At 35.7% G+C, this 19,100-nt stretch overlaps 1 protein-coding gene across 2 annotated transcripts in view; it reads left to right on the top strand.

The window, feature by feature from the left end:
- The first annotated feature begins 2,381 nt into the window (after positions 1–2,381).
- The window catches only part of LOC121320400 (roundabout homolog 1-like), a 389,786-nt gene continuing 373,067 nt past the window's right edge, over positions 2,382–19,100 (top strand). For both annotated transcript variants that reach the window (XM_041258686.1, XM_041258685.1), the window contains exon 1: positions 2,382–2,546. The gene's annotated coding sequence lies outside the window, so the exon portion shown is untranslated. The remainder of the gene's footprint in view (positions 2,547–19,100) is intronic.

Below are 19,100 nucleotides of genomic sequence, written 5' to 3'. Positions count from 1 at the left end.
CCACTATAGACAAAACAAAACAAAACAAACACTCCCAATATGTTATCACAATACTGCACAGGTTCTTCCGGGTTATTTTCTCGTAAGCAAAGTGAAGGAACAGATTGCGTCTCTCCGTCCCCTTTTATGCCATCACACATGATCCCTTGGTAAACGAGTGCAGCCGCCCCTCCAATCTACGACTGCCACATCATTTACCTTCCGAGTTGATGAGTTAATACACCAAAGTCCCGCCCCCCTTCTAGCTGTCTGACTTCCCTTGAACCCTGGGAAAGAACTGTCAGACCAGCCCATCCAAGGTACTCTGTTCTCATTATTTAGCACCCTCACAGGTCGGGAGGGAGATTTACTACCAAGATTCACTGCATTTCAGTCACAGTGAGCCATATCCAAAGGAGAAAATGTTGAATCTAGAACTATACATTATGAAGTACACCACCCACTTAATATATTGCGGTTGTCGGGGTCCAATATAAATCGGCTATAAATCGAGGGGACGCGATAGAGTGAGAGACCCATAGAAAAACAAATAGGCTAAGAAATACAGTACATCCGCTCCCTCATTTTATCGTGGCATCAGGGTCCAGTACAAATCCTCTACACAACCTGCTTTTTCTCATTTTTCTTATAAAAAGCAGCACACTATTTTAATTCACACAGCGGATGGTAATTGTTTCTCATTAACTTCAGTCTCCAATTAATTTCATCAGTCTTCCTCTGCTTTCTCAAATGCACAAGCCTACTGCATTGAAAGAATCCATTCCCAACATAGGAGGTTTGTTGCTAGGGAGCTGACGCCACTGCCTTGTGATTTTTGCTAATGCATTGCTGCCACACGTGAACACCTCATTGGCTAAAATAAAAAACACTTCAGTCATGTTTCCATTAGTCTCTATTAGTTGCAACTTCAAATAGAACAGAGTCTTGCCATCGCAATGCCACTAAAACATTTTTTTTTTAAGTTTTAACACAGTGAACCTAAAAGCAGATTAAACACACTATTTAGCTAGTGTAACAGAGGCAGTTTGTTACAGGTGTGGTGTAGTGGTAGTTGGCCGATAATAAAATAATGACTTGGATCGCACTATTGAGGAGTGGGGTGATAAAACGAGTGATCAGGAGAGGATTTATCAGTATGCACGTCTATAAAGAGGTATGTGAAAAATACCGCGAACAAGGGGTGGGGCATGGCTGGAGATGCAGTACTGATGCCGCTTTCCTATGCAATGCCTTTTAAACCTGTTTTACTCTGAAAAAAAAAACATTATACACAGCGTGTAAAATAAACAGCGTGTGTGAAAATAGATTGGGCCTGATGCGCCTGACAAGAGCTGAATAAAACAAGCGCGCGGTTAAAATCCCCTAAATTAATCCCTTTACAAAAACCAGGATCCCAGTTCAAAAACGATGGTCATTGTTGTGCTCACGACCCCAGTTAAACACACGGTGGTTACGTATTTGGTTCATTGACTGGATATCAAGTCTTCACATGATGAACAGGGACAAAGGACTGGCTTTGAAGCTTCTTACTAAAGGCACATGGCCAGGGTTGATTGATAATCAATTAATCAATCAACACCTGGTCACATTCCACACATGTATTTAAATTAGGCACGGAGGGAATTGGCTAAAAAATCCAGAGATAAAAACTGTCATCTTTTTTTGTGACCAGTTGCACCATCCTTTGGCAGAATATGTTGCCCAATCTTAGCATCTTAGCTACTGCACAAAAGATCCTGGCTCATTTGCTCAAGCAGATATTGTGCTTTTAACATCTCATTGAGTTGTTTGTTGCTTTATTTTATATATATATATATATATATATATATATATATATATATATATATATATATATTCTGCTTCATTTCATATGCTACAGACAAAAAATGTAATAGCCCTCTTTTGGCTGGAAAAGTGAGTATTATATTTAACCCATGATATATAATGTATATAGTGGATTCTATTCATAAGTACTTTTGCAAGATGGTCAGTTATATTGTGCAGTTCTCCATTGTGTTTTCATTGTGTCGATGATTTTAAAGCATATTTGAATGCCCTTTGCATAATCAATATTATATTTGGTTTGTAGTTTTTTTTTAAGATTTCTCATTTTATTTTCAAAGATACATCCTGGTAGAATTTTTTTCATTACATAGTTTGATTTGTGAATCAAAGCAGTCTTCTCTAAATTGGCAGTCCAGAACACCCCAAGGGATTTATGCAGTAGCAAGCCATTTGAAAAGCATTAGGACCCAGAGGAAACCTGGAGGCAGCTGCAAGAGCACACAAGGAATTATTTGTATGCGATGCTGCTTGCATTGCGCATTAATAGTAATACAGATAACGGTTCAGGATTCGCGTCAGAAGGATTAGGTTTTTACCAGGACACAGATATTGAAGGAAGAACATTCATCCTTGCGTATTTTACCGACAGAGATAAAACTCTTAAATCTGTTTCGTTTTCACCCAGAATTACGATACAGGAAAGTTGTATAGATCTGGTCATGGAACTGATATCCTCTTTCTAAATACATTCAGGGCAGCGGGTAAGTTTACTTAAAATCTTAAGTTTTATTTAAAATCTTGGACATGTTTAAGACAACTGTTTGTTTAAATTGTCTGTATGTGTGGGTTTGTGAAGTTGGATTCTAAGTAAAGCAGATACATTGAAATGTGTTAGCATACCTGGAAGCGGCATTCAGTCAAGTGTGAGTTAAGTCGAGCCCTGGTCTATAGAGATTCTTACTTGCGCAAGCAGTTACATTTTATTAAAAGCTGTATATTAACACGACAGACGATCCAGTTACTGAACTTCAACACTGTTTTTCTAAAAAGCTGTGTACAGTCATTTTCTATTATATACGATGCGCCGACTATGGAAAAGGGGAATTATAATGCACCATAGAAGACAAGTGTAGTTTTACGTTTTGAAACGAGTCAAAATTAATTTATCTGAAGTTCAAAAAGAAGCCAATGCTTTCCATAACTCTTCAGTATGACATCTGTCATGAATGTGAGCACTTAAAATATATGTTTTGTTCAGTCAGTCAGTATTTATTTATTTCAATAATGCGTTGTTTTAAGTTCTGCTTGCTTCTTTTTTGCCAGACGAAATGTGTTATTTGGTGTTTTGTAGTCTCGTTTGTAAATCATTTGTTGGTAGCATATGCTGTCAAATGTTGCGGAGAACCAGAAGTTTTGCATTATTGATGAAGAATAACTCATTTGGGATCCTCTCATTCCTCCCAAAAGAGGCTGGACGCAGTCTGCCTGTGGTGTAGTTATACACTGGAAACCCTATCCATCTCATCTATTGAGGTTTACTCCGCATAATGGCAGATGTGCAAGCAAAAGATTATCTGTTTATTAAAATAAGCGTGGTTTAATTAGGCAAATGTAGTTACTTTTTTTAGCCATTGAAGGTCTGGCGTACTTGCCAACCACAGTGTGCAAAACACCTAAAGGCGAGTTTTTCTTTTTTTTCACCTTTTTTAATAGGGAGTGGGGGTTGGTTGCATTATTATATATTGACGGTATATGTTTCAGAACTATGATCTACACATACCACAGGGGCTTTGGGAAGATTCAGTATCAATATGGTTAGTCTAATGTCAGGAACTGACCATTATTATTTTTCAGTTCTGCAAGGTACTATAGCATTTTTAAATTGGCCTAAAATATTGTAAGGTAATTAATAGGGTACATTTGTTTTTAGAACTAGACCTATATATATATATATATATATATATATATATATATATATATATATATATATATATGGATATATATATTAAGTATACTACACAATATATTTATAATATTTTAATATTAGTTTTAAATTCATACTGATGTGTTATATAAACAGAAATATACAGATCCTTGGTGAGAGATACTAGTATGATGTACTGAAACTAGTATGATGTACTGCGTCATAACATATGCTGCCTATTAAAAGTTGTTATGTTTGTAAATGGGTTACAATTCAAGCACAGATAAAAACTATTTTATCTATGGATTAGTTTATAGTTGTATGCAGTATGATTTGAAATAATGTTTATGAAAGTAATGATCATTTTATGATATGGTGGGTGGAAATACCGAACAATACTTGGCCACACAGTAATTGTGGATCGGGTTAATAATTACAGTAAGTGGTTTCGCTAAATAGCTGGTGATCACTTAGTGTGATAACAATAACCATATAGAAAATAACACTTGTCGTTACATGTGAGGTGTAACAAGCACAGCAGCTGTATATTTTAGTATGTGACATGCTGCATGGATCAGACCTTTCAACTGAGATAGTCTCCTATTGTATTTTTTCAAAGGGCTGTCTTTAAAGAATTGACACCACATGGATGCTGTCCATGGGCTGTGGTGCTGAAGTCTTTTGAAGAATCTGTTGTTTCAGCACGTGTTAAATACAGTAGGCCCAGAGCCGGTGCAAGATTTTTGCTGCTCTAGGCAAATTAAATGTTGCCACCCTCCCTTTTCACTCTTTAAAAAAAAAAAAAATATATATATATATATATATATATATATATATATATATATATATATATATATATATATATATATATATATATATGAGATGAGAGAGAGAGAGAGAGAGAGAGAGAGAGAGAGAGAGAGAGAGAGATTGTAATGAACTGGTATGTTGGAAGTGAAACAAGACTTAGGGAGACCAGATGGGATTCCAAATTTGCTGCTTTTAATTACTGTACTAAATAAAATAAAATAACAGCGAATTCCTGTTTGGGCCGGGGTTCATGCCAAAACAATAAATAAAAATAACTCCCTTGCTCTCTCTGCTCTTTCTCTCACTTTCCTCTTCTCTTTTTTTCCTCCAAAACTCTCACTCGCTCACTCTCGTTCTCTATTCTTCCCACTCACTCTGTCCCTAAGAGCCTCACTCCAGTCCAGTCTACATGCGTTCTCCCTCTCGTGGCTCGCCTCACTCCCCCTACTTAGCCTCGCCCACCACATGCACACACACACACTAACGCACACGCACACGCACACACACATTAACGGCGTGCCCTGTACCCTTGCAATACACAGAACACTAAATGCGACACAATAATGTCCAGGATGATGGCATCACCAGGGTTGTTACTATATATATATATATATATATATATATATATATATATAAACAAATTATTGTACACAAGATTATGTTTTTTTTTTTTTTTTTTTTTACAACGTCACAAAACATATACAATCATGACTCATTAATCATCACAAGGCAATAATACACCATTGGTGAATCAATTATTTTTTTCTGCGCCTTCAAACATTGTTGCCAATTTAGCGAATTTGTTGCCAAATCTAGTGACTTTAAGGGCTGACTTGGCAAGATTTGTTGTCAAAAGCAGCTAGCTACAAATCTAGCGATTTCCAGGACAGTCATTGGAGAATTTCAGAGATATAAAATCAGTTAAACATTTCGAATATCCTTCCACTGCCCATGATATGGTTCTGTAACATCAGCAGTAAGTTTTGCAGAACAAGAAACAGTGATCTAAGATGTTGAACATTTTATGATTAAAGAAATGAGAAGTATAAAATGTAATTATGTACCGTTTTTGCCACACCCTTCAATTTGCCACCCTAGGCGGTCACCTGTTCTGCCTGTATGGTTATGCCAGCCCTGAGTAGGCCTATCATATTTTCATCAAATAGTGAGTGATTAAATAATTTAGACAAATAATTCTAACAAACCAAATAGTCCTAAATAGAGTTAACTACACTGCACGGAACATATTTGATAATACGTTATCTAAATAGAGCCATTCTCAAACATTTCTCCAGGAGCTAAACAGCAATAAATACATGGCTTGTTTTAATTTACATGTCTGTATCAAAATATCCTAAGTGGTTATTTGTTCGTAACAGACTACTTTAATCTGTATAAGTACCTCCGTTTCTGGTTTGTGTCTGTAGTACTTTGCAGTTGAATGAATGCCAAAGATCCTGCATACCCACAATGTAAATGTAAGTGTTCCATGTTGTATGCAGTGGTATATCAAGCTAATATAGTTTATGGGGCAGTGTGTCACTTATGTGGACACACAATCTGCAGTGAGGGCTAACATATTGGTTGTGGATATCAAGCCCATAATTGTACTATCTAGGCTTCTGTTTTGAGTGTGCCTTTGTGAAAGCTGTGCTGTGCTAAACTTTAACATTTCTTCCAGGTCAATTTTCTGCAGGGTTGTTTGTTTATTTATGTATTTTTTAATGACAACTAAATGGGTTTCAATGTAAGTATATGTTTGACATTCAAACGTTGAATCTATATTTTGTATAATCGGAATTGGAACCCTTTTGTGTAATTCGGGGGTGCCGTAGAGGGCGCTCTCTCTATTGCTCCTACCCCTTTTCACTATGCCTTTCCTAGCCACTCTAACCTCCTCGGGACATTCAGTAAAGGGCGGGAGATCGGCAGCCCAATCACTTCCGGGTGGGGAAATAATCATGTCCTAGTTCAGGCTCAGCGCTCTCTACCAATCACACGGCGACAGCACTGATGTGTCTGACTCAGACACAGCCAGCTCAGCTTCACAATTCCGATTGGCTGCCTCACATGCCAATCTCTCCCCATTTCCTATTTCTACACAATTCTACTTCTGCTCTCTGTCTGTGTTTGTTTTTGGATCCACATCCTCCCCTTCCTCCTCTCCTTTCTATACCGCACCGAGGGTCAGCCTCCTCAGTATCCACTGCCACCCAGCAGTTCCTCTCCAGGTCCTATGGGACCCCCGGCTACATCCTTTCGCAGCTCCTGCGCTTGCCTCCAGAGGCTTCGACCCGGCTAGCTAATCTGCTTTCATTTCCTTTCAGGTTAAGTACCTATTCGGCTCTCTCTGCAGTATGCTAGTACCTCCACCGGCCAGGACGGGCCCCTCTCTAGAGGGGGGGAGGGGATTTTCTCTGTCTTCGTCTCTCCTAAACAGACCCAAGACTTCTTTTCCTAAACTCTCCACGCCGCCCAGCTGCCTGAGGATGCTGCCCTGAGTAGTGAAGGAACTGTCCTTTGTTTGTGTGTTATCTCCTGTCCCCTGTCTCTTGCTCTCCAAACCGCCCAGCGGTCAGAGGATGCCGCCTGACCCGGCGAGACGTGAGAGTTCAGGCTTGTCCGCTATCTACTTGTCCTAAGACCAAGTTACATAATCACTTCCCCAATATCAATTTCATCCTATCCTAACTTCACTCTCTAAGCCCACGCAAATGCCCAGTGAATATAAGAACATAAGAAAGTTTACAAATGAGAGGAGGCCATTTGGCCCATCTTGCTTGTTTGGTTGTTAGTAGCTTATTGATCCCAGAATCTAATCAAGCAGCTTCTTGAAGGATGCCAGGGTGTCAGCTTCAAACATTACTGGGGAGTTGGTTCCAGATCCTCACAAATCTCTGTGTAAAAAAGTACCTCCTATTTTCTGTCCTGAATGCCACTTTGTCTAATCTACATTTGTGACCCCTGGTCCTTGTTTCTTTTTTCAGGTTGACAAAGTCCCTTGGGTCAACATTGTTAATACCTTTTAAAATTTTGAATACTTGAATCAGGTCGACGCGTAGTCTTCATTGTTCAAGACTGAATAGATTCAGTTCTTTTAGCCTGTCTGCATATGACATGCCTTTTAAACCCAGAATAATTATGGTCGCTCTTCTTTGCACTCTTTCTAGAGCAGCAATATCCTTTTTGTAGCAAGGTGACCAGAACTGAACATAATATTCAAGATGAGGTCTTACTAATGCATTGTACAGTTTTAACATTACTTCCCTTGATTTAAATTCAACACTTTTCACAATATATCCATGCATCTTGTTGGTTCCTTTTTTTATAGCTTCCCCACCTGGTCTAGATGAAGACATTTCCGAGTCAACTTAAACTCCTAAGTCTTTTTTTATATATATTTAAATGGAAGATAGAAAAAAGTACATTTTATTTATTAGTTTTGTGTCGGTTTATAAAAGTCTTTGAAATATGAATGTGAGATGTAAGTATTTCATGAAATGAAAAACTATTTTTCCAAATTACTAAGCTTTGATACATTTAACATTTTGGTCCTTTTTTTTTGTATATAGTTTTTATTTTAAATGGTTTGCCATCATTTATATTTCTCCTGTTTAGTTGGAGCAAAGTTAGAAAACATACAGTATGTAAGAACTTCAAGAAATTACTAACATTTCACACTGCGTAACTTTCTGTCCTGAAAGCCAATGAACTATACTTGCCTTCCTTCTCAGAAGTGAACAGTCCCCCCCTTGACCTTTTACTTTATACCAATAGGAGGAACTTTCCCTCAGACTGAATTAAACATAAAGTATCTCACAATATATTACATAGTGCAATTATAGTCTGCTAGGTTGAGTTATTTTTTCATTTCATCCTGAGGCATGTTCAAATTATTCTTTCAAAATCAGATTTGTGTTTAAAATGCATACCTTGTAAAGCTTTGTGCACAAACAGAAGTAATTGAAATCTCAGCATTGAAAGTATGGAGTTAAGGTCACTTGCTATAGTGATTTTGTGAAAGGTTTTACTCACAGGTGTAAAAAAAATAGTCTGTCATGCTTGGTGATTTTAGTAATGTATTGATTATTCCGATTGCAAGTATTTTGGCTTACATAAATATTTGTATGATGTGATGAGCTGTACCTTTTTTGTAAATACATTTTAAAGGTTTTTCTTTATTTGCAGAACTACCTCATTGCTTATGGGAATATAGTGTTTTAAAATGCCTGAAGATGGGTTTTGAAGAAACAGGATTACCAGATAAAGAGAATGATTTTGATATTATTGCTTCAGAAAATGCCTCTGTTTGTCTGTGAAGAATGATGTGAACACTCAGTCATATCTCTTGTTGCAGGGCCTTTATTATACTAAGAAATTGGATAGTTCTCCCTCCATTGCAAATTACAGCTTATCATCTAAATGGAATTTAACTGTAAGAAAACTAAGAACACAATAGTAGATTTAACTTGTCGTGAGTGATTTAGGGCAGAAAACGTCTGTAAGAGAACAAAACAATTCAACTAACAGGTTGGTATTTAAAAGGATATTAACTGAAATTACAGTATGTGGTCTTTTATTTGAAGACATGTGGGAAAGCAGTCAGTGTTGCTTTGTAATTTGGAAGTTCTCTGGGTAGGAGGTTCACAAGCTGTGATATGGGGAACACTTCTCGTCCATACTTAACACTGGTTCCTGAAAAATGTCCCAAAATACAGTGCATCTATCAATTTCCACACACCCAAGCATTATACAGTATATTACATTGTCTACAAAAAACACACACATGCCTTGCACAAGTTATTTGCCTCGCTATTTGCTATTTCTCCTAATTCTAATAGATTATTAAATATTTCTCAAGCTAGAAATAATCAATCACTGCCTAAATGTAAACAATTGCAACAATTTGCAAGACATTATCTACAGGATTATTGATTGTATAGCATAAATACAAGTATGTTTTGGTCCCATATTGGTGGTGGTTTGTTGTGAAAATGCTTTCTTAAACTGTGTTGTCTTTCATTTGTTTGTTCACATTTTTGTTTAATATGGGTGTGTCACAAAGACGGCTGCAGTAGGTGACATCAGACCAGTAACAGGAACCAGGAAGTGAACAACAGAGTGGTGGAGTTTGGTGAAGCTGAGTGATTGGTTTTGCTCAGCGTTTAATAATGAAACAGACAGAAAATAAAATGTTGTAAAGACAAAACACACAGGACACGGCACTTTCGCCAAATTAAAGAGACAAACAAAATGGACTACACAGATTATTATTATTATTATTATTATTATTATTATTATTATTACCTCCGTCTCCAATCCTGTTCTCCACTCACCGAACACACAACCCCGAGTGAGTGAAGACATGCTGCTTTTATGCAGCTGTATGAGACCCGATTGCTAATCAATCATTTAATTTGAATCTCGGTAAAACTGCTCGTGAATTAATAAACTGCAATTCCCCGTGCTCGCATATTATTACATTTTACCTACACGTGTAGTGCTGTGCAATCCTTGTGCCCAAATACAAATATACATTTTAAACAAACTCTTGTTCCACAGACCCATTTATATCCCTTGTACCAATGACTATACACCAACATTAACAAGCAACGTATAACACTGAAATACACACAGGGGCAGGCAACATTGCCACAGGGTGATAGTTGTATTCCAATATATACTGCTGGAGATCACTCCCTTAGCAATTTAAGCAAACTTTATATCAAATCATTTCATTTTCATTCCACATTACTCCTTTCCACAACAAGATGCCTGATTCTCGTGTCTTCTGTTGCATCTGTGCAGCAAGGGTTCTAAATGTTCCTGCAACAGAAGTATTTATGCTTTCCAACTTCCGTCAGCATCAAGATTATGGATTATGTAAGGGCTCCCGATATAAATGTTTTAAGGTTAGTATATGCATTACATGGTGCTCCTTTATTTAATTTAGGTTTTTGTTATGATTCTGCAATGTGGATCATGAAACGTAGTATTATGGCCCTTTACTGGGTTCAACATCGCCCCCATGTATGTGATGCAAAATAAATTTGGCTGTTGCTGCAGATGCAACAGACGACTTGTGGATTGACTGAATATGATGTAATTGGTGATTTCAATGCATTAAGTGCGGTGTATCATACACTTAATGAAAATGTCCTGTTTTTAATGATGTTACAACAGTAATTATAAGGATTTATTAAAAGGAAGTTTCCTTAATCACATTCTAGTTTCTGAAAGAGGAGGATATCAGTTTTTTTTTTTTTTTAATGAAGTCTGGGTGCAATAAGGACACTTAAATAAGTAGGTAGTGAATGGTGTAATTAGTCAGGTAATTGGTTACAGTATGGATCAGCGATTTTGCTAGGATTTTTCAGGGAGGGTGCATTGCTGCCCGTCAAGGGGGTGTCTGCAAATGCCAAGCATCATGTGCAGGAGTAAGGGATTATCTATAATCGACCAAAAAAGAAAAGGTCAGTAGTACATAGGAATTTATGTAAATAATACCCCTTTCTCAAAACATCAACAATATAGATAAAACTTAGAAATAGCAGTTTTAGTAATCTTTTCAATTTGTTTATGCAGATTAAGTTTTGCTTGCAAAATATGTTGATTTGGTAAACCTGAATATACATGTGTAGTTATTACATCTCTATATATCACATCTCTCCAGTTACATAGAAGGGAGGCATTTTTTAATAAGAATAATTATGGTGAATATCATATACATGTTATTACACAAGTATTTCTTTTTTTTAATATATGTGATAGTAGAATTGATAGGGATGCTATGAGATGTATCGTATCAACATATTAGAGGGATGCTGAGTGTATGTGTATGGGGAATATTGGACTGGTAGGGAGGGAGTTAGTTTAGAATTAGTGGAATTAGTGATAGAGATGGAGGTGGAGGTCTGTGTTTGTGGTCCGTGCTGTGCTGTCCCGTCTTATGTTTACATTCGTGAGTTTTTGTAAAGCATTTTTTGTGCCCTTGTGCCGTATGCCGGTGTGTTTTGTTAGTGTTTTGTCCGTGTTATTTTTGTTTAATAAAGAGTGCATTAGCGCATTTAACTTGCAGCTTTCTTTTTATATGAAATTAAAATATAAGCCACAGAGTAGTAAACCTTTCCCATAAGTACTTAAAAAAAAAAAAAAAAAGATTTTATAACAGCTACCATGGAAACCAATTAATTACCTTTTATACCAAACATAACACTTAATAACACTTAAATTATTTTTAGGCAGGTCATTTATATGGAACTAAAATATAACACAGAGTAATAAACCTTTCCCATAAGTACTATTTCCCATAAGTATATTTTTTAACAGCTACCATGTAAACCAATTAATTGCATTTTATATCAAAATTAACACGTAATACTGGTTGAGTTACAGCCATTTTCTTCTTTGTTATGCAATTCAAAGTTGAGAAACTGGCATTCATTAGTCTGTGATTGGTATGTTGAACAGATTATTAATGATTATAAAATTATATTTGAAAGTTAAGGAACAAAGCACAGACAATCAAGGAGAGACATCATTTGGAAATCAATATGGCAGAAAATAAAGAGTCAAACAAAAACTCTAAGCAAAGTGAAAAAAGGCATCTTCCTGCTACTTCTGTGTATACAAATGGGGTTAATAACCCCTTTTTTTTAAAAAAAGCTCACCTCTCCTGGTTTTAATAATGAGAAGGTGCCAACAAGTACCTTATACCTTTGTGGATTTTACAGATTATATAATGAACATGGGAACATCCCAAATGTGTTTACAACGAGCTATTAAGAGAATGTGTGCGTAGCACTAATGCAAGCGCACACACTTACCTTTGTGGGTTAGATAATTTGCTAAAGTAGGATATTAGTACTGATATTAAGTCAGAGATGGTATTAACAGTTTGTGAATCATGCCAACGAGTTTATCTACAAAAACCTTTTTTTTTTTTTTTTTTTCTACAAGAGTCCCTGTTCTGCAGCATGTGGTTTACCAAATGCCTTCAAGTAATGTGTGCCAAGAAAAAAAAAAATAACACAACACCTGAGGCACGTCCCTAGTTGTCCACTTATACCGATGTTCTACCATTTGTGGTGTTTCAACTCCCATTGAGCAAATTGCTTGGAGGTACAATATGGTTCATTACTCAGTTCTGACACGGACATTACCAATTGATCTAATGGTCGGTCATTTATGGCATGGCCCAGGTCTCATCACAAATCTGTCTGTTTAAGTGACATCTTATCAAGTTTGGGGCTTACAATGAACAGCACTTGTTTTGGCTTTGATGTTTAGTTTCTTGATACGTCATCAGTGTTTATTTATTTTTATTTTTGTTTGGCTTGTTACATCTCCATTTTAAATAAGCTCAAACTGTGCAAGTGACAGTTATATATTTATTTAGCGTTTTGTGTACTGTATTGGGACAGGGACACCAAAACTATGGTTAATCATGGCCAAAGGGGTACTTGGTTTGACAAGTGACAGAATAATTCAGAATACAATTACAAAAACGGTTTTTAGTTTTTATTTGCATTGTTGAATATTAAAATGAAAAGCAGTTGTCTGAGCAAGTGAGAAAGCTCAATTATGTTTTATCTAATCAATCTGTGATAGCAAGAAGAGAGGTTATGTCGGAGATAAAAATGCTGTAATTTGAAGCATCCCTCCATATTTCAAACTAAAAAGGAACAGCAAAGCATTTACTTGTTCTTATTAGATGTATACATTACAAAATAGATGTTGAGTCCAACTATAAGAAGGATTCTGGTGTTTAAAGTTCCTGTAGTTATATGCAGTTTGTTTTTAGAGGATAACAGTTTGGGTATATATTCTTTCAATATTGAGTTCAAGTACCATAGAAAATAATTGTCTCTTTTTTGGAGTTTCAAGCTATTCTTTCCCCTCCACCCAGCTAATCCTACCGTGTGGTAAAATCAATGGTTCCCTCTAGCAGCACAACTTACCACCAAAGATGAATACAAAACAGTTGTCTACCGTAATTATACAATATCATGTACTTTATACATACTGTATTAAATAATAGCATGCATTAAATAATTAAAGTCTATTAAACCTATTATAACAGTACATTTTGTATTTCTGTTATGCTGAGTCTTATAATTTCAATCATATTGAAAACCTGCCTGACATTTTGACCACAGGGTGCACAGCTGTGTCTCATCAGTATGCATCAAAGATAATAGACTGTGAATGGTGAGTGACTCTGTGAGTGACACCATATCACTTCAAACAGGAAATGTTATTACTGCCAGTTGCTGGAGATGAGTGTAGCATCGTCATCTATTACTTAAGAAGAAAGGGTTAGATTTTTTTTCACTTCTCTAGGGCTTATGATTGTTTTCCTTTTAAAAAGTCAATATTTATTAAAAAGACTAGAGAGCTGCAAGGACAGAATACAGATTAAAATTAATAAGCTTTGCTGTATAGCTTTGCAATATGTAATATAAATGTCATTAAATTAAACCTTTATGATGCTTTACAAACACTTTTACAAAGAAATATTTTTCAGTGTCTTCACAAATATATTTAGTCGAAAATGTGTCTATTTCTAAACTGTAAATTGTAGCAAAGGGTCAACAACAACAATACAAGCCGTTGCTACAATAGATATTTACCACAATAGTAAGGCTTTAATATTTGACATTCCACAATACCTAAAAGAGAATTACCTAGAAGACCGCCGTTATAGGCAAGAGCAGCTGGCAGAGCCTTGTTTAAACTTGATTTTGATGTTTTCTCTGCTGTTTCAAAACAGATTGGGACAGTATTTAAATATGCTCCGTGCCCATGTGATGGATCATTTTTTGTCCCTAGTTTCGTGAAAATCTGTGTAGTAGTTTTTAAGTTACAGAATTGCGAAAAAATTAGTTTTGACAAATTTGTCAGGTTTTTTCTGCTAAAATAACTCGGCTGCGTGTTTAAACACCATATCAGGAGGACGGATAGTACTTGGAGTGCCTTTTTTTGGAACTTAAAAAATTATAAAGTATTTAGCAAGTTATTTACATTTTTCTTCGCACATGTGTGGGTTGTTTTTTACTAACTGGTAAGTTAGGCAGGCGTAGTCGGGCTCCACCACCAACAGTAAGTTAGTGGTATTCGTCAGTTTAATCATTCTCTGTGGGTAATTTAATTCAAATTCCTTAGGTCACATGTCTTGTGGTTCTTGTGGATTCTAACTTTATCCATTTCATGTTTTTGCGACTTATTTATTTATTTCTGACCTTAACTCAGTCTGTGATTCTAAACCCCGGATGCAGTACCATGATTGACAGCGCTATCTCCAATGGGGACTCCACAGGTTGATGTAGCAGCAAATTAAATTGTACCTCTTCTAAATATTTACAGCCAAGATATTAGTCAGCATGTATTTAGTTTAAATGTACTATACATTTTAAAACATAAGCATAACAGATCTTTATTTGTAATACTAATATATTGTGTACATGTATGATAATGTATTACAAACAATATAATGTACATGATAATTAACATTACCAAAGGTTTGAGAGTTTGTTTCCAAACACAACAATCACAGCATAAATTGCTCGCAAACAATTATGGATTTGCAGCATTTGACTGATGAAAACATTACATATCTCAATATTTCTATTTATGAAGTAGTTACTTCATAGAATCAATTTTCTTCAAAAGATATAATTTCTTACCATCTAATACAATATGGTATTTGTTTCTATTGCAGATTCTGCTTCGATCATTAGTATGCTGTGATTAATTGATACAAATATTTTTTTTCAGTCACTTTCTAATACTAAACTATTAATATTAAATATCCTATCTTTTGTGTGCAATCACTAGTCAGCTTTTCTGACGTTTGTTTAGAAGCTGCCCTGATTGCAGAAACAGAAATTTCCTTCTGAAGTAGTTATTAAGAATGGTAAATAGTAATCCTTGTACTCAAACCCTTTTAAGTTTCTCAGAATAGCTGTCTTTCCACATCTCCCCTTTAACATGCTGTAAGCTGACAGGCATCACTTCAAACGGAAAGGAACCTGTTAAACTTCTTAATTGCAGGATGACATTTCCTGACTGTTCCATTTTTCTGTACCAATCAATGAAATCATATTCCTTTTCTCCTGTCACTTCTTTACTTACAAAATGAATAATATTTCATCTTCTTTAATGTAAGCATAAGCATTATCTTATGTAAAATGCACATAGAAATTTTCAGATTGTCAGGAGACGCTTTCTCATTATCATTGATTGGTATGAAAAACTACATAGATGGAAATTTCATCATACATTTAAGTCGTTTGTAACAGGTTCCTTTCTATTTTAAACATGTTAAAAAGGACTTTTGGAATTAAAACTACTTGGAGAAACTCAAAGGGATCAACCCACCCCCAGCCCCCCAATATTGTGAGCCCTGACCTTTGCCAATTTTGCTGAAGGAAAAACATATGGTTATATGCTGTTTTTCTTCTATTAATGATAAAGTAAAATACTTATAAAATACCTTTTAGAGCTATCACATGTGTGCAACAGATAGCATTAATTTCTGTTTATTTTTTCTTAAACTTTGCAGGATAAAATATACTTCTTCTATAATACATTTAACGCAATAATAAAAATAAGGGGTCACCAAATTAAAGAGATTTATCCTGCCTTATTTAGAAATTTCTTTTTAAAAAAAAAAGGTCAGATTAAACAAGGATGTGGTCCTGTTTTGTAATTTTTTTAAACTATTAAAAGTGGGACTGTCCCACCCAAAACGGGACATCTGGTCACCTTATGTATATGTGTATAAGGTATCTAAAATGTGGTCCTTGAGAATGTTTTTATAAAAGTAGAGAATTTTTCTTATACAAAATCTAAGAGTTGCACCAAAAACTTCCTTTAAGATATACAGAGAGGACTAAAATCTAAATGGAGGGATCTACTTTCCATTCCATTTAATTTAGCAAACTTTTAATTGAGTATAGTAACCTATATGAAAAACTAGAACCAATAATATAATTGTTGATTATTTATGTAATCAAGGGTGTGTTCACACTAGGTCAGTTTAGAGGGTTTGGTCCCCACTCGGTACGGTTCTGTATTTTTGGTGTAAAGTGTGAATAACAAAGTCTGCTTGGGAAATGAACCATACCAAGTCCGCATAATGGTCTCGGCGCGTTTGGCAAACACACAAGTCTGGTTTGCTTGCTAAACCTCAATGTGAACAACTACTGGACTTGGTCCTTTTGCACATAGGAGACAAACTATACAAGGTAACCTGACTCGGAACAAAACTGCATCAGTGTGCACTACAAGTTAATAGGAGAGTAATAAGGTTGTGTTAGCACCATTCAAAAATAAAATAAACAATTATAGGGATTATTTGTTTAATCATTCTGATTAGGAGGGTATAGCATATGTTTAAATGGCAAAAGCTGATCTATTTACAAGAATATAAAGAAAATAATGAATTGTTATGATCTTCAATAAATTCTACCCGATGGTCAATTTTTAAACTATTATTGTGTTATTATATACTGTTATTTTAACGGCTCTATAGTTGCTACTGTGGAAATCTGGACAGTGGGAGAAAATGAAGCTTTGATAGAAATTTGGTCAGGCAACAAATTCTAGGCCGAACAGAACAAAACTCACACAAATAGTAAAATATATTCAGTATTTTCTTAAATTACTTTGTTTAATGCCAACAATAAAACCATGTAGAATTGTGTAAACTGCATTATTCTCCTACTGTAGGCATTCAATACATGTATGAATTAAATTAGCCAAGTGCTCCCCCAGTGGTTTCTTCCACATCAATATGTAAGAATCTAAAACTATCTGTATAATAAATCTATATTAAAAATGGAGCAATACATCAATAACTGCCATCTTTCAATATGTCTTGCAGGATATTGTAAACGATCCGGTTCACACACCATATAAACAAACCGAGTTCAGAAACAAACTGCATTGTGAACACAAACAGACTCGGTCCTGAAAAAAACAAACTTGGTTCCTTTGCTTGCAGATAAGTGTGAACAGCAAGCACACTGATACATTGCTTCAAAGTAAACCAACCAGACAATTCCATTAGAAACAGACGCAGTGTGAATGCAGCTTAAGAGTGCATTCTGGCTCTGTTGCAAACTGATCATTACACTAAATTAAAGCTGCTGCTTAAGTGTTATGTGAACAGGTGTTCTGAATTATGGTTTATAATACCATAGTTTGTTTTAGTCACCAGGAAAAAAAAGCAGACATTTCTCTGTATATAAGTGGTGCATAATTTACAAAGTTAAAATGTCATAAAACAGCTTGAAACACTGTAGGGTTGCCACACTACAATTGCAGATTTTTTCATACTAAATGTTTTAATGGCTTTTAAGGCAATTTTCTGTATGGTGATAAAAATTGCAAATATATGTACAGCAGCTGGATTGCTGCACAAGCTGTTTCAGTACAGAGGCAGCAGTTAGTGTGATGTGTAGCACTTCTTTGTCATTTTATTTGCTCTGGTAAAATTACCTGTGGGATTAAGAATGGTTATTTTAAAAGAAAAGACAGTTGTAAAATACTGGTAATTTTATACAAAAAATAATTATAAAAGAAAGAAAAAAAGCATACCTGCATACCATATGACTGTTTAACCCTTAAAGCGCTGATGTTTTGGAAACTCTCTGACTGACAGCTTTTTTTGTGGTTTTGTATATTTAAAGCTACCAACCATCCTGATTTTCTCAGGACAGGCCCCTTTTTAAGTTGCATGTCCTGGTGTCCCCACTAGTTTGGCTAATTGCCCCATTTTCGTCTTGTTTTCAATGAATGTCTGTGTTTGGCCATAGCACAACAGTACATAAACACCACCCTGATGGGCTGAGGTAAATCTAAAGCTACCATCTGGCCCCATAATCCCAGAGAAACTGAGACAGGACAGGTTTTTGCCCCTAAACTGAAAGAAATAAATCCATACATTAAGTGTTCAACTTTTGCTAAATTGATATTGCTGCTTAATTACTGCGAGTCAGCATTAGAATACAAGTCTTACGAAATTCCAAAAGTGAAATGCAAACGAATATTTTTATTTTCATAATGTATTTTATGTCAGTGCTCAGATATAGAATAAAATGCAGAACAACTAGAGAGAGTAAATATTGTTTGACTTCAGCACACAGCGCTTGTTGCAACTTAAAAAAAATTAAAAAATTAAAATAAATAAATAAATAAATAAATAAATTATTATTATTATTATTACTATTATTATTGCAACATGCCCTGGATTTAGGCTTTGGAAAGTTGGTAGCTTTATGTATATTATAAATAATGCTACACAAACCAATGTATTATAAAGATATTAAAATAAGTAAAATACACAGCATTTCTACCCCTGTAGTCTGGCCGGGCACATGCAGGCTTGCCTGTTAGCTGCCTGGGAGCTGCGTTGTCCTCCCACACTGTAGCTCCTGGGTGGCAGCATGGTGAATTCACAGTGTGTAAAGAAGAGGTCAGCTGATGGCACAAGCTTCGGAGGACAGCGTGTGTTCATCTTCGCCGCTCCCGAGTCAGCACAGGGGTGGTAGCGGTGAGTTGAGCCTAAAGAATTGGG

Source organism: Polyodon spathula, chromosome 9, assembly GCF_017654505.1.
Source record: "Polyodon spathula isolate WHYD16114869_AA chromosome 9, ASM1765450v1, whole genome shotgun sequence".
Taxonomy (NCBI): Eukaryota; Metazoa; Chordata; class Actinopteri; order Acipenseriformes; family Polyodontidae; genus Polyodon; species Polyodon spathula.
This window is presented reverse-complemented; position numbering and strand designations above follow the sequence as displayed.